A 17,213-nucleotide genomic window follows, 5' to 3' on the forward strand; every position below is an offset into this window, starting at 1 on the left:
GTCCCCGCGCCCGGCCTCCGGCTCCCTCGGCGTCGGGCACCAGCACACAGCGCGCGGCCTCCTGGGTAAGGTGATGCGCTAGCCCTGCCCCCAATATGGCCGCACCCACCGCTACATATGCCCGGCGTCTGCTCAGGTAAGGCGGTGACGCTGTCTGCTGTGGTGCTCACTGTGTCCTCAGACCCCTCTTGTTCCTCTGTCTGTTCTGTGTTAGTGCTTTCGTGCTTCCTAACCCACTGTCTGCTTAATCTCGGTCTGCCTCTCCTGTACTCTGCCCTCCCAGTCTCCCTAGTGCTTTCCCTCTTCTGTCCTGCCTCCTGCTCTCCCCTCCACGTCTCAGGTTATCTGCCTTCCTGCACCTTGTTCATTATTTTGCTTCCTTACCTCTACAGCATCCGTTCCTGGGTTCCCCGGCTCTCCGGTCCTGTACACCACTGGGTCTCTGCCTTGCCCGGTGCCCTGCCTATCGTCCATATCAGTGCCTTCTTTCTATTGCCTCAGTCGTCCCTTTGGTTCCGGCTGTTGTGGCCCTATCCCCTGGAGGTCTGTCCCTAACACTCCCTGTATAGGGGGTGGTCCTCACCTGGGCACTCGCCTCCGGGGGCTCTGGAGTCGTGACCCAGAGGGTCCACTTTCAGGTACATCCTTATTTTTCCTCAACACCGTAACAATTACCTATTTATAATCTTGATTTTGTTTTTCATTTTTGTATAATAAAATCCATTACTGATCCAGCCACGGGTCTAACCATCTGGTTCATGAAGATTTACTCATGTGATCAGTCCATAAAACCCTAGAAAATTTTTTCGCCCCCGTCTAGATGTTCCCACTTCCATGTCTTGTTCAGTTGTGGTTGGGTTTCACTCTCCCTTACCTCAGCCATGTCTGAGCACTGAACACCTTGTACATCTGGGCTCTCCAGGGAGGTCGCAGTTCGGGAATATGACAGCAGAAGATAATGGCTTCCTGATCGCTTCACATTTGATTCTTCTGAAATCTTTGTCAGTTAATGTGTGGCGTCTTTTCTCAAGACTTTTTCAGTATCTGAGCAATTTCAAGAATGCTGCACCCCTCTATAAGATTATACAATTTTTGAATTTTCAGAATCCGTTAAAACAAGCTGCCTAATAATTCTGCACATCTTGATAAAGGGTGTCGTATCCTTAGGCCTCACCTTCCCTTATTACACAAATGCACATCACCTAATCTGCTTCATCCAGTAAGCATACAAATTTATACAGCTCGGAGTTGGAAAACATAAAAATGGTGATATGGTCAAAATACTCACTTGCCTAATAATTCTAACTACAGTGTATGGTTCTTTGAACAAAATGCAACATGCATAGGCTACCTAAATTTTTGAGGAAAATTCAATTTTATTGCAATTTTTTTAGGGAAATGGAGGGACCCTGCTGAATAATCATGACTCAGATGTTACATTGCCCAATTCCTTTGCCACAACTCAGCGAGAAGCCGCAGCAACTCCAGACTCTTGCATTTGGTTGGTTGCCCTCCTTCCCAGGTTATGATTTCTGCAGCAGTCCTATTTGATTAGACCATGACTCTACTGTTCCTTTGCTCACTGCAGTGCCCGGCTGTCAAAGCCATAACTGCCAGCAGATGTTGTCAGGCAACGTAAACTAACATTCATTTGCCACACGATACATGGTGATTAAGATTGATTCTGGCTCCCTGTGCACTTGGATTACTATTTTGTTGCTCTTTGACCTCAGCTTTGATTTCTGACCATTCCTAACTGATTCATAAATACACCTGGTATTTGTGCTCCTGCTCCTGGTCCTTTGCTACATTCCTGCCTAGACCCTTGGATACCATGCCTGGTGTCTTTGGGCTGTCATTTCTTAACTGCTCTCTTATTCTGCCAATGACCGCTAGCTCCATCTTTGACCATTCCTCACTCCAAGATTACTCTTGACTGTGTAGGAGGAAAGACCCCCGCCGAGTGTCCGGGCCGAAACCAAGGGGACCGTCATCTAGGTTCCTAGGGGGTCTGTTTCCAGGGAGCAGAGTTAGGGGGTGGACCGCTGAGACTTCCAGGACGGTTGAGGGAGGAGCCTATATAAAAGGGGCGGAGGACGCCAGTCAGGGTGAGTCAGCAGAACGGGAGAGAAGGAGCAAGGGAGCCAGAGCCTCCAGCAGTAACCAGAGAGGAGGACAGCGACAGGAAGGAGACTCTCAGTGGATCGCAGGGAGACGGCGCCGAGCCGACAGACAGAGGACCACCGTTTCTTTCCAGCCCGCGGCCGTCACCGCCTCGCTCCAGCCCGCGGCTGCGGCCTGCTCGTTGCCGCCTCACTCCAGCTCGCGGCTGCGGCCTGCGGCCTGCCCGCTGCCGCCCACGGCCATTGCCGCTTCACTCCAGCCCGCAGCTGTGGCTTGTCCATTACCGCCCGCAGCCGCCACCGCTCCGCTCCAGTCCGTGGTAAGGGCCAGGCTGTCGCCTCCCGCAGGGCCCCTGGTACAGCCTGGGGCTGTGCCTGTGGCCTACCAACCGCCACTCAGCAGCACCGCTGCCCGCCCCTGTCTAGGGGCTGCGGCCTCCACTCACCCACTCCCAGGTGGTATCCCGCTGCCTCCGCTGGGGGACACCCCGCCAAAAAACTCTTCTAGGGCCTGTTGGGCCCCTACCTCGCCGGACGAAGGAACACCTGAAGACTTCGCCAGATCCTCAGCGGCTGGGCGCAGCGGCTGCGACGCCAAGGCACCATCGAACAGCACACCGTTGGACGTCAAGACAGCTAAGTGACACATGGTAACTAAGGACCCATAGTCGGCCATATAGTGACTAGCCTTTGCTGGGGTAGCCGTGTTTTCAAAATAAGTGTTTGCTTGTATTTGGTCCCTGCGAGGACAATTGCTGTTATTTTGTTGGTTGCTTAGGATAGCCCTAACGGCATCTATCTATAAAAGTTACTACCTAAAGTTTAATCCATCTCGCGTCTCGTCACTGCATCCTGCGTACCTGCCATGACCACAACTGTGACCTGGGAAAACTGCTACAGCAAAGTCCACACTTCCTTGTGAGAACAGGGGATTCCTCAGACTCCGGTCTGGTCAGTGTCAGATTGTATTCATAGGGTAGTATTTGACTGTGTATAACTACCACAAATATATTAAAGCTAATGAGCTAAGGAGGGATTAGGGGACCCTGACAGATGATGTTTGTATAAATAAGGATCTGACGTCCAATTTCGGACTGCCGATCCTTTTATTCTCTTCAAGATGAACCACTGCCAGAGGAGTTTCTTGCAAGTTGCTAGCAGTGGATTTTGATGATTTGTGTGTCCAAGTGCATTCAGAGTGGCAAGATATTCCTAAGACAACCGTTAATAACCTCATTGATATCAGCCAAGGTGTGTAAGTGTGGGGATCTCTGAGTGTGGTACATGAGTACATGTGAACTCGATACTGAATAAATCAATATTTATTTATTTTTTATCATTTGCATAGTAGTAACATGTCTGTTGATCCTGTGATTTTCATAACATAGTAACATAGTAACATAGTTATTAAGGTTGAAGGGAGACTTTAAGCCCATCTAGTTTAACCCATATCCTGTCCTAACTTGCCCTAACATGTTGATCCAGAGGAAGGCAAAAAAAACCCATGTGGCAAACAGTAAGCTTCACATTGGGGAAAAAAATTCCTTCCCGACTCCACATACGGCAATCAGACTAGCTCCCTGGATTAACGCAATATTAAGGAAACTAGTGTATATACCCTGTAATATTATACTTTTCAAGAAAGGCATCCAGACCCTTCTTAAATTTTAGTAGGGAATCACTCATTACAACATCATATGGCAGAGAGTTCCATAGTCTCACTGCTCTTACAGTAAAGAATCCGCGTCTGTGAGTATGCTTAAACCTTCTTTCCTCCAGACGTAGAGGATGCCCCCTTGTCCCCGTCACAGGTCTAAGAGTAAAAAGATCATTAGAAAGGTCTTTGTACTGTCCCCGCATATATTTATACATTGTAATAAGATCACCCCTAAGCCTTCGATTCTCCAAACTAAATAACCCCAAGTGTAATAACCTGTCTTGGTATTGCAGACCCCCTAGTTCCCTAATAACCTTGGTCGCTCTTCTCTGCACCCGCTCCAGTTCAGCTATGTCTTTCTTATACACCGGAGACCAGAACTGTACACGGTATTCTAAGTGTGGTCGCACTAGTGACTTATATAGAGGTAAAATTATGTTCTCCTCATGAGCATCTATGCCTCTTTTAATGCATCCCGTTATTTTATTTGCCTTTGCAGCAGCTGCCTGACACTGGCCCTCATGTCATAAACACATGACTTTCTTCTTGGTGTTGCAATTTCGATGTTGAGGATGTGCAGTATAAGTCAATCAGCACTCGTTTATGGACCGCTTATATAGGGCTAATACAAACTGCATATTGTCGGCAGAATATTTAATTTACATAGGGTGTTGTGCTAATCACAACGATGATTTAATGGCCTCCATGAATGATCCAATCAATCAGCGAGCAAGCAAGATCAGTGTCATGTTTACACAAGCAGATAATCAGGAAGAAGCTTTCTTATGAATACTCATTTGCTGATTAACTGCCTGTGTAAACATGCCACTGATCTTCTTTGTCTAATAGATTTTACTTAAGAAAATTGCTGTTGTACATCCAAAGGAAAATAAAAATAACAATCCTGTGAGATAATTTAAGTGTTATCTCCATGGTAGAGCACTCCTGTTTTGTCTATGAGAGAGTCACTGCCAGACTCCTTTGGCAGCGGCTTCTGTCTTTGAAAACAAGGAGTAGCAGTCCAAAATCCGATACGCTGGATCATCATCTCCCACCAAAATCATAGTTCAGCTGACAGCTATCTCTCCTGACTCCTCTATACACAGAATTACTCGATCATCCGAGGGATCCTGTTTTCTCTATGTGCCTCACTCCAGTTGATGAGCTCCCTGAATTTGAGCATAGTACTGTAATGTCACCATTGTAACAATTCAGGAATTTCTTTTCTCTTAAATATTCCATGATCAACTGTGAATGATATTATTGAAGAATGGAAATGTTTAGGAACTACAGGAACTCAGCACAGAGTGAAGACTACATAATGTTAAGGTTCCCATACACATTAGATGGCTGTCGGCAGAACGATGCAGCGGCAATCCTTCAGCCAACACAGTCATCTCTGATGACTCTCCCACATACAGTCTAAGTGCTCCTCTGATTCAGATAAGCGCTCCTGTGTTCTCTGTGAGAAAACCGACCGTTGAGGAGTAGGAGAACAATGCTAGGACATGACCGATCAATGTCTTACCCAACCATCAGTTGGCCAGCACCCCCATACACATTACATTGTTGGCTGAACCCTTTGAGATCTGCTGGTTTGCTGGCATTAGTCTAAGGGTACCGTCACATTTAGCGATGCACGAGCGATCCCGACAACGATACGACCCGGTCAGGATCACTGGTGCATCGCTAAATGGATCGCTAGTGAGCTGCCAAACAGGTAGATCTCACCAACGATGCAGCAGCGGTCGGCGGTCATTACTTATCTGTCAAACGCGGCGATGAAGACGTCCTCCCGCCCGCGTCCACGCGTCACTCGTCGGCGCCAGCAGGAAGCGGCCAACGAGAAACGGCCCAGGACGTTTTCGCTCGATCAGCGATAGCCAGCGGAGGAGCCGGTCGGAGGTGAGTATCACACATAGCGATATCGCTAGCAATATCGCTGCTGTGTCACAAAATCGGTGATGCTTAAGCGATATCGTTAGCCATCTCGCTTAGTGTGACGGGGCCTTAATGTGTATGGGGGACTTTACAGAGACAGATTTTCAACTGCAGAGGCACATAGTGGCATTAAAATTCAGACTAAATACTGCACTGAGAATTTCATGGTTTGGTTTACTATGGCCAAGCATGCATGCAAGACTCACATCACCAAGCATGATTCTAAGCGGTAGATGGAGTGGCGTAAAGAGGCCAGCACTGGATTATGGAGCACTGGGAACAAGTCCTGTGGAGTGCAAATCATGCTTCTATATCTGTCAGGCTGGCGGATGAGTCTGACTTTTGCAGATGCCAGGAGACTGTTACCTATCTGATTGCTTTATGCCAACTGTAAAGTTTGGAGGATGAGAGACATTGCCCATTAATTGCAGTGAAGAGAAATCTTAATGCCGCAGCATCCCATGACATTTTGGACAATTGTATGCTTCCAACTTTCTGGAAACAGTTTGGGGATGGCCCTTTTCTGTTCCAGCATGGTTGGGTCATCAAACACTTTTGGGATGAACTAGAAAGGAGATTGTGTGCCTGGCCCTCTTACCTAACATCAGTGCCTGACCTCACAAATGCTCTTCCAGATAAATGGCCAAAATTCCCAAAGGCATACTCCAAAATCTTGTAAAAAGCTTTCCCAGAAGGGTGGAGAATATTTAGACTTGAGAATCCTCAGTGGTGGTTCCCAGAAGGGTGAAATTTGTTGTAGATACAAAGGGACCAGCTTCAAATTAATGCCTCTAAATTTAGCATGGGATACGATAAAAACTCCTGTATGTGTAACCCCATATTTTTGCCCATATAGTGTACTTTAATATAGAGCTTTCATTCTCAAAAACATCTCAAGAATCTGTCCTTTTCTTACCTTTGACTCTGCAAAAACTATCACCGTTATCCATTCTTGGCTAGACTATTGCAACTCTTTACTAATTGGTCTCCCTCTGACAAATCTTTCCTTTCTCCATTCCCTCTTGAATGCAGAAGCCAGGGTCATATTTTTATCTAGCCACTTACCTGATTCCTCCACCCTGTACCAGTCATTACACTGGTTAGCCATCTGCTACACAGTACAATATAAACTTATCACTTTCACCCACAAAGTTCTGTTCTGTCTCTTCCCTCATCTCTGACTACAACACTACTCTCTGTTCGGCTAAGGACCTAAGACTGACATCCTCTATAATCTGAACCTTCCACTCCTGTCCTCCAGGACGTCTCTCGTGCTGCACCAGTTTTGTGGACCATATTATCCCTGACAATCCGGTTAATTCGCAGTGATTTGAGCATGCCTCAAAAACACATTTCTTTCGATCTGCCTATCACCTCACTAATCTAACTGTTTTCTGTATTAACTTTTCATCAGAATCTGGTCCCTGTAATCATCAGTTTACACACCCTCCATGTGTAAAGTGGCCGAGGGTAGTAGCCATGGACGATCTGCTGCTCCATAACGCACTAGCACATTACAAAAATATTGTATCTCAGTCCATATGTGTTGTGCTGTGTATGATGCACTACACTCACTTGCAGGCTGGAATCCTTTGCTGTCTCTACATCTATGGTTCCAGGGACACACATCAGAGGACACCCGATTAGTTTTATCAAGTTCAACTTTACTAGACAGTTGAAGTACATCAGTCTTTACCACTCAGTATCGGGGACAGGACCCTTCACCACTGTCTTCATTTACGCAGAACATTTCCATAATTTCCTTATGTTCCGCTTAGACTATTCCTTCACTTGTTCCTTCTGTCAGCCCCAGGTTATTCCTGTCCGGCACCCCAGTATTCCTGAGATGTGCTACGTTTCCCTCACGCGGATCCACGTCCATATTCCTCTGTACGAAAGGGGTTAAGGTGCACACTATCAGCATTTAAAAAAGGGCTAGATGCTAATCTAAAGAAAATTTTTAAAAATAATCTATAGCAAATGTATAACTGCTAGTGGAAGGTTGAACTTAATGGACCTGTGTATTTTTTCGATCTATATAACTATGGGATATTTTTATGCATTTTGGTGCTTCCCTTTTAGCCCTCAGATTTGCTGTCACTTGTCTCTTATTCATAGACAATGAATTGATAAGCCTAAGATTGCACTGTAAATGGTAATAATTGTGTAAAGGGAACCCGTCATCTGATTTATGGACCGGAACCACGGACAGAATCAGACACCGTCTGTGTTACTGCAGCTGTGGATGTTTTACTCAAATGCCGCAGTGCATGATTTACTTAATTTATACAGCTCCAATATTCTGCATTGCTTCCACTTGCTGGTGGGTGATAAACATATACTGCTCAATACATCATATTCAACATATAGGTAGAGGTCCACATTAACGTAAACTCACTCATTGGCCATCATTTATTACAGCAAACCACAGGCAGCATGAAGCAGACATCAGCTGCGTTATTGCAGCTGTGTATGTAGACCCTGTGCCAATAATGAGAAATGCCAGCCGGGGACTATGCATCTCGAATAACTTGTCCCCGGACTGACAGGACTCTGCAAAAGTTTCTGCATTGTTCCCTTTACAATCTTATGGCGCAGAGATAGTCAATGCTGCTTGTCAGCATTGCCGGCAAATCTGGGTCATTCTGAGCTAAAAACCTCATCAAATACGTGCATCAGAGACTGACCTCTTTCTGTCACAGCTTCTAGATTTCAATATAGTTGACTAGATCCTTTGTGTCAAAGTGTCACAATGTTCATCCCATTCAATCACAACCCAGAAAAGAGAGAACGGTAGACTGGAAACAATCTCATTAGGGTTTCAGGGAAAATGGGGAAATGGTCAAAAAATGCTCCTGTGCCCACAGTAATCATGGCTAGAGATATGAAAACACGTGTGCACTTGCTTACGTAGGGTGTCAGCAAATTGAGTATTTGCAGCAGATTTTTTTATTGTAGTGTGGTGTAGTGACCACTGTGTCCGCTAGGAGGCGCTGTGTGGATGTCCCAGGAGAGAGGATGAGTGGCAGAATACTGAGTTATGTATCTCAAGGTGGGTGGCCTTGGGATGGAGACTTATGTGAATGTTGATCAGCAGTGATACTGCTGAGGTGCTGTTTCAATGTGTTTGGGAAGTCTCTAGGTAGCTGGTGAGACGGGGGAGACCAGTTACCTAAAAACCCACCCAGGGGGTGTGTTTAAGAACGCTATTATAAAGTGTGTGTCATGTCCGCCATGTCTGTCATGTCTGCCATGTCTGTTTTGTCTCAAGAACTTCTGGAGCGATGTGCATGCGCATATCTTGTCTGCTATCCTGCTTGCTCCCTAGAGCAGTGTGCACACTCACCTCATGTCTGCTGAGCTGCAAGATGCCTGCGTTTCTGCTTTGCCTTCTGTGATCTTCTCATCATGTCTAGAATCCCTGATCATGTGTCCTTCCTAGGATCCTGCACTGTCTGGTTCTGCAATCATCTTGTCATGTCTGAAACCTTGATCATGTGACGTTTCCTAAGATCCTGCACTGTCTGGTTCGGCAATCATCTCGTCATGTCTGAAACTCTGATCATGTGACCTTTCCTAGGATCCTGCACTGTCTGGTTCTGCAATCATCTCGTCATGTCTGAAACCCTGATCATGTGACTACGCTCTGTGATCCTGGAGCATCTGAACTAGGAAGTTCTCCTCTGGTCCTGACCCGGAAGAGGAGGTGCTGTGCCCTATATCAGACCTCCCCTTCCTATGCTCAGGGTCTGAGTATTGTGTTGTGTCCCTGCATGGCTGCTTGGTCTGTGGGGCGCTCCCTCTATTCTGTGCCCTTGCACCTAGCTCTGTAGTGCGTCTCTGCACACGCTCCGTGCTCGTATTCCGTCTCTTGTCTCGTGTCTTGTCTAGTGTTTGTCCTTCGTGCCATGTTTTGTCTTTGCCCTGCTTTGTCTTGTAGTCCTTGTTTGCTCTGATTCTGTTCCGTGTTTCTTTCCATGTTTTTTGTCTCGCTTTGCTTTGTGGCTTCAGGTACCCTGTCTCTGTACCCTGTCCCTGACGTATCTCCTTACACGTGCAGGCCCCCGTCTCTGTACCCTCTCCCTGGCATGTCTCTACACGTGCAGGCCACCGCTCTGAACCTCTCCCTGGCGTGTCTCTACACGTGCAGGCCACCGCTCTGAACCTCTCCCTGGCATGTCTCTACACGTGCAGGCCTCGCTCCGTACCCTGTCTAATTGCAAGGTTCTCCCTTGGCCCGGCTCTGGGCTTCGGCCTACGCTCCGCTGCTAGACTGTCCCTGTCCCTGGCGTGTCTCTACACGTGCAGGGCTCCGCTCTGAACCTCTCCCTGGCGTGTCTCTACACGTGCAGGCCTCGCTCTGTACCCTGTCTAGTCCCAAGGCCCAGCCTTGGCCCGGCTCTGGGCTTCGGCCTACGCTCCGCTGCTAGACTGTCCCTGTCCCTGGCATGCTCTCTGCATGCGCAGGCCTCTGCCTCGATCTTTGTCTTTTCCCTGATGTTTCGTGCGCTCTTGCACTTTTCATACTAGGCTTTGCCGTGCGGTATCGCACGCGTTTCTGTCCTGTACCTTTGCCTAGCCCTGCCTTGTGGCTCCTTGCCTCCATGCACGTGCCTGGTCGCCTGTGCCTGCCTGGTGTGCCTCAGCCGTGCCGCCTGTAGCCTTGCTCGCCTGTGTGCCTCAGCCGTGCCCCCGTCCAGTGCTAAAGTAGTTCCTGGCTGTGTGGCCCCGCAGCGGTGTCGCCTCTAGTCGTGCCTGCCTGCAACTGCCATCGTCGGTACCACCTGCCAGTGCCCCGGCCGTGGTCTCCGTGCTCTCTTGTACGCACGCTGGTTCTCGCACTGTGCCTTTTTGTGCTACTCTTGCACACAGCCTTTTGCCTCTTTTGCTCTGCTCATAACCCTAGTTTGCCTGCCGGATTCCATAACCTGCCGACCGCTGCCAGAGGTCTGGACCTAGATGACTGCGGCCTGATGTCCGGAGCTGATGTCCGTAGCCAGATACCTGGACCCTGTCGGTCGATGCCAGTACCTCGGTTTCCGATGCCAATGTACCTGTCCCTGGCGTGCCCTTGCACGCGCAAGCCACCGTCCTTGTGTATCTCCCTGGCGTGCCCTCGCACGCGCAAGCCACCGTCCTTGTGTCTCTCCCTGGCATGCCCCTTGGCATGCGCAGGTCTCGTCCTGTGAACCCGAACCTGGCGTGTCCGTTGACACGCATCATGTCGTTTACCCTGTCTTGTTTCCTTGCATGGAACCCTGGCTGACTTTCGGATGTCCGGATCCTGATTGCCTACAGAGCTTCAGAACCTGATGTCCCGGTTGATCTTCGCTTGCTGTCCAGAGTCTGATGTCATCGTGCCTCCGCATACCATCTGCATGTACCATGCTTGGACCTTGGCATGCCCTTGCACGCACCTTGCTATGTTGTCCCTGTTCTGGTTATGTTTGTACCTGATGTTATCCCTGAAGCCTTCCTTAAATGAAGTTTCTTTGAACTAACGTCTCGCCTTGTCTTGTTTTCCTGAGCCGGCCGTCTGGTCCAGCTGCCGTGGTGGCTCACCCCCTTGGTCTTGCCCCTGACACTCCCTGTATAGGGGGTGGTTCTCACTAGGTTAGCTCGCCCTAGGTGGGTGCCACGGCCCAGAGGGTCCACTCATTCAAAGAAGAAACGACTCAGCGTAAGCTGACGCCCGTCACAGTGTGTATGAGTGGTTGAAGGCCCTGTGATGAGGTCATAGCCATGTGACCCGGTGGGCGTGGCTACAGACCATATAAGGTGGCCAGGGTAGGTCACATGGAGTGAATGCAGGGACCCGGTTGGTCCGTTTTGGAAGGTCCCGTCTGAGAGAGATGGGGCTGTCTTCCTGACAGCAAGTGAACGCTGTGTCTAATAGCTGCACGTGCCTGATAGTTCCCTGGAGGGAATGGACGTCTGCAGCGTGGTGAAGCAGCCATGAGGTAAACCCTGAGAGGGGATATAACTGTGAGACTAAGAGCCTGTGTGCTGGACATGGCACAACCTGTGTGACCACAGGGATAACAGAGTGAAGCTCTGTCATGGACGCTATGCTGTTAATATGAAATTTATGTTGCTGGTCATGGTTTATGATGCCTAAATAGACCGCTTGCACTGTGATTGATTTTATGGAAAACCTATGCCGGATGTGATTTATTGGCTGCCAAGCAAGTATCCCCTACCCGAATGACAGCGCTACCTTACAATTGGTGGAGAATGTTATGGGCAGTGTTGTAGCCTTGTTGCTAGGGGCAACGGAAGAGGACTGCAAAATGTCGGTTGCTAAGGGCAACGGTTTCCAAAGGCACCTGGTGCAGTGCTGGCAACGCTGAGCCCGGAGAGCCGGGGTCAGTGGAAAAGACTTATAGGACACCTCTGCGGTAGTGGGGTCCAAGAACCTGCGTGGCCAGCAGGTGACGGTCGTGAAAGCCGTGTGAAATGCTGACCAGGCTCAGTGATAAAGAGACTGGTGATTGCTAGGGTGCCTCTGCGGATAAGAGGTACCTGAGGACCTGTGTGGCCGACACAGGTAACGGACAGGTGTTCGTCTTGTATTGACCTGGGTCAGTGAGAGAGACTGTGTGCCTGGAGGGTTCAGTGAGCAAGGTTCTGGAGGGTCAGTGTTGGGAGGTTCTGGGAGAAGAATCGGATCCCTGAAGCACGTGGTATGACCTTGGACATGGTGAGGCGTGAGTGTTGGGCAGTCTCAGGAGGAGATGGATGTCCTGAAGAGCACCCGCTGAGCCCCTGGACCTGGTGAGGCCGGTGTGTTGGGAAACCCTGGGAGGAGGGTCGGCTCCTTGAATAGCACCCGGTGCGCCCTGTGTGTTGGACGGTCTCAGGTCGAGACGGAACATCCTGAATAGCACACAGACAGGACACGTGAGTTTTGTGTGGTGTGTTTTTTTTCTTCTCTTGTCTCAACTGAGCTGCGGTTGCTCAGTGGGAGTCAAGAAGGTGACAAGCGGCTTGCTGTAACTCGGCGGGGTTACGAAGGGGACAAGCGGCTTGCTGTAACTCGGCGGGGTTACGAAGGGGACAAGCGGCTTCCTGTAACTCGGCGGAGTTACGAAGGTGACTCCGGCAGCTGTGTGTGAACGGCAGCCGGAGGTGTCGGAGATTGGTGACAGCAGGAGCTGTGGTGGTGCCAGCAAGGACTTGTGTGGTATCGTAAGAGACATAAACTGTGTGAACGGCGGTCTGAGACCGGTAAAACGGACATAGGGAAATTCCAAAAGGGGGCGGTGGCCCAAATCGGGGTGGTAGCCCAAAAGGGGGTGGAGTCCCAGAAGGGGGTGGTAACCCAAAAAGGGGTGGAGTTCCAGAGGGAGGCGGTGGCCCAAATTGAGATGGTGGTCCAGGAAGGGGCAGAGTTTGCAAAAGGGGCAGCACTGGGTACCTCAGTGGACATGTCTGGGGAGCCGCAGTGTGTGTATGTCTTTTGAGGAGTGTGGCATGTATTTTCCAGATAACGACAGGCCACAGGTGTGTACCGTGATGATGCACTGGGAAGGAGTCTCTGGAAGGCTGGACTCAAAGAGTCAGATGACTCTGACAGGAACTCCTCTCATTTTATCTCTGACCGAGAAAAACATAAGGGTTCGGTGCGACCATGGGGTCATTGTGAATTATACGGTGGACAGAGTCCTGATTGAGATGATAAAGGGGGTTAACTGTCAAGGTGGTAGTATGCCACCAAACTTAGTGCATACCTTTCAGAGGGGTCGGGACTTTGTCTTGTTTGATGATATATGGCAGGAGGATGAAGACGTTCCTACTGTTGGGTTAGCAGACATGGTGACGGTGACGCCTGCTAAGCTGGGCAGGTCAGTGTTAGAAGTGACTGGAAGAAGGGGTACATCTGCCCAACTTGCGGACCTGACGTCTCGTGACATGACGGATGGTGGGCTGGGAGATGAGACGACTGGAGTGGACACACGGTCAGAGGGTAACTGGAGGGTTCTCTTGGATGATCGACGTGACTTAAGGGGGTTTTACACAGCGATATCGCTATAACGTCACTGATTTTATGACGTTATAGCGATATCGCTATGTGTGATACTTACGTCCGACCGGCTCCCCCGCTGTCCATCGCTGATCGCGCAAGAATGTCCGGCTCCATTTCTCGTCGGGCGCTTCCAGCTGAGGCTTCCTGCTGTGACGACGAGCGACGCGTGGAGGCGGGCGGGAGGACGTCAGGATCGCTGTGTGTGAAAGGTATCGTGCGCTGCATCGCTGCTGCTTCGCTGTGAGGTCTGCCTGTGTGACAGCTCACTAGCGATCATCTAGCGATGCACCAGCGATCCTGACCAGGTCGGATCGCTGGTGCATCGCTAAATGTAAACGGCCCTTTAGACTCTAGGGGTGACTGTGGCTCTGAGAGAGAGAGGGAGCACAGACTAGATGAGCTAGAGAAAGAAGTCTTCGAGCTCAAAGGTCACCTGGCATCGTGGCAAGGTCTGAATAAGTCCCTCAGAGAAGAGGTAGAAGTACTCACAGAAACTGTAAGAGGTCTTCTGCGGGTTAAGAAGTGGGACGAAGGCTTACAGCGGCCAGGCCTGAGTGATGAACAGAGTGAAGACAAGAAGAAACTGGAGAGTATGGAAGCAGAGATGATCCATATGCAAGAGAAGCTTGCTGCTGCAGAGCATGCTAAAAGGCAAGCACAGCAGGAAAGAGATGAACTGGCTGATGTGATTGCCAAAAACAGTGGTAAAGATGCTCTGGCTTTGGAAGAAAAGAGGCGGTTAGAGTCTCGCATTGTTCAGCAGGAAGAAGAAGTGGAGGAAGAACACGGCAACGTTGAATTAGCCAATGACAGGCTGAGAAAGGCCACACTTCAGGTTGACCAGATGAATACTGATCTGAAGACAGAACATAGTAATGCTCAGAAGAATGAGAGTGCCCGTCAGCAATTAGTTCGCCAGAATAAGGACTTAGAAGCAAAGGTTGCACTACTGGAGGAACAGCTTGATGCGGAAATTAAAGTGTGACAATCTGTAAGCAAAAAAGTATGTCATGCAGAGAAAAAACTGAAGGTTGTACTTAGGCAAATGGATGATGAAAGGCGTACTTCTGAGCAGTACAAAGACCTGGCGAAGGGAAATAATGTGCGTCTGAAACAGCTGAAACGCCAGGTGGAAGAAGCAGAGAAAGAGGCTCAACGTGCCAATACGTTGCACCGTAGATTACAGTGTGAACTGGAGGATGCTACAGAGACAGCAGGTGCAATGAACCGTGAGGGTGATGCACTGAAAAGCAAATTTAGACGTGGTGGGGTACCATTTGTTACAAGTCGCTTTGATAGAGAAAGGATGGTGACTAAACAGTGTCTGACGACGCAGATAGACCGTGACTGGAGGGTCAAAGACAACGACCGATATTCTGACCGCTGGGGGCGAGGGAGGCCTAACGTAGAGATGAGGCCGGATAACAGACGGAGACGGTTCTCTCGACCTGTGGGGCAAGATGTAATGAGTGCCCGGTCTCGAGATCCCGGGGTAATGTGTTTTCAACCCCACAAGTTTGAACAGAGGGGGGAGGTATGTGGTGTAGTGACCACTGTGTCCGCTAGGGGGCGCTGTGTGGATGTCCCAGGAGAGAGGATGAGTGGCAGAATACTGAATGACCGCTATGTATCTCAAGGTGGGTGGCCTTGGGATGGAGACTTGTGTGTATGTTGATCAGCAGTGATACTGCTGAGGTGCTGTTTCAATGTGTTTGGGAAGTCTCTAGGTAGCTGGTGAGACCAGTTACCTACAAACCCACCTTGGGGGTGTGTTTAAGAACACTATTTTAAAGTATGTATGTGTGGTTGAAGGACCTGTGATGAGGTCATAGCCATGTGACCCGGTGGGCTTGGCTACAGACCATATAAGGTGGCCAGGGTAGGTCACATGGAGTGAATGCAGGGTCCCGGTTGGTCTGTTTTGCAAGGTCCCGTCTGAGATGGGGCTGTCTTCCTGAGAGCAAGTGAACGCTGTGTCTAATGGCTGCACGTGCCTTATAGTTCCCTGGAGGGAATGGACGTCTGCAGCGTGGTGAAGCAGCCATGAGGTAAACCCAGAGAGGGGATATAACTGTGAGGCTAAGAGAGCCTGTGTGCTGGACATGGCACAACCTGTGTGACCACAGGGATAACAGAGTGAAGCTCTGTCATGGACTCTATGCTGTTAATATGAACTTTATGTTGCTGGCCATGGTTTATGATGCCTAAATAAACCGCTTGGACTGTGATTGTTTTTATGGAAAACCTGTGCCGGATGTGATTTATTGGCTGCCAAGCGAGTATCCCCTACCCGAATGACAGTGATACCTTGCAGTAGTTACTGGAGGAAAAACGCTGCATAAGGCCGGTTTCACACATCAGTGTCTCCGGTAGGTGTGGTGACATTTTTCACATGTACCGGAGACACTGACACACGTAGACCCATCAAATGAATGGGTCTGTGCACATATCTGTGTCTTTTCACAGACCGTGTGTACGTGTGCCCCACACGTAGACATGTCTGTTTTTGTGCAGCTGCACGGATTACACGGACCCATACAAGTCAATGGACAGCGGATGCCGTCCATGTGCCATCCATGTTATCCGTGTGCGTTTTTAAAGTTATAGGGTTAAAATTGAATTAAATTGTTCCAAAACTAGGCTCTGGTACGTATGCACATGGACAGCACACAGATTACACATGGATGGTACACACGGCCACATGGATAGCACACGGATGTGACAAATGGACACACACGGATTTCTCCGGTACCGGAAATATCAGGACGTGTGAAACTAGCCTAAAATGCAGGCATTTCTACGAGTATTTTCACTTGCATTGTTGTACCATTCATTACAGCAGGTAAAAAATGCTGCAAAAACACTGAAAGAATTGAAATACAACTCTTCGATGGTTCATGGAAAACTAAGCAGCATTTCCATAAGATTATTCACTTTTCTGGAACTGTAAGACGCTGTGTTTTTTTTTTTTGCTGTGGCAAAAATGCAGCTTGTGAATAAGCCCATAAAGTGGAAGTCAGATGATTTCACAATACAAACTACATACGCTAATGAACAGATCCTAGACGCGGTGTACTTACTTTGAAAATCGATGTCAGAAAAGCTGTATAATCCCAATATTAACCCCTTCACGACATGCGCCGTACATGTGAACCCGCCCCATACCCGGTAGGTAATGACTGTGTGTTATCTGCTTCTGAACCTGTTAAATGCTGCTGTCAAACTCTGACGGCGGCATTTAAAATGCCAGGCATGGGTGCTTCGCTCATGGGTTGCTGTGACAGCTGGGGGTCTGTTGAGGACATCCATGCTTGTCATTACGGAGCTCCTTTGAAATCCATTCTGCAGCTGGGCTTCAATGGAGACCGTGATTTCGCTATATACAGTGATGCTGCAGCATATCTGTATTTAGCACAAGCGATCAGACAATCGCAGCATCAAGTCCCTTAAAAAATGTTTTTAAAAC

Source organism: Dendrobates tinctorius, unplaced genomic scaffold (genome assembly GCF_039654945.1).
Source record: "Dendrobates tinctorius isolate UK_male_01 unplaced genomic scaffold, ASM3965494v1 ptg000388l, whole genome shotgun sequence".
NCBI lineage: Eukaryota > Metazoa > Chordata > Amphibia > Anura > Dendrobatidae > Dendrobates > Dendrobates tinctorius.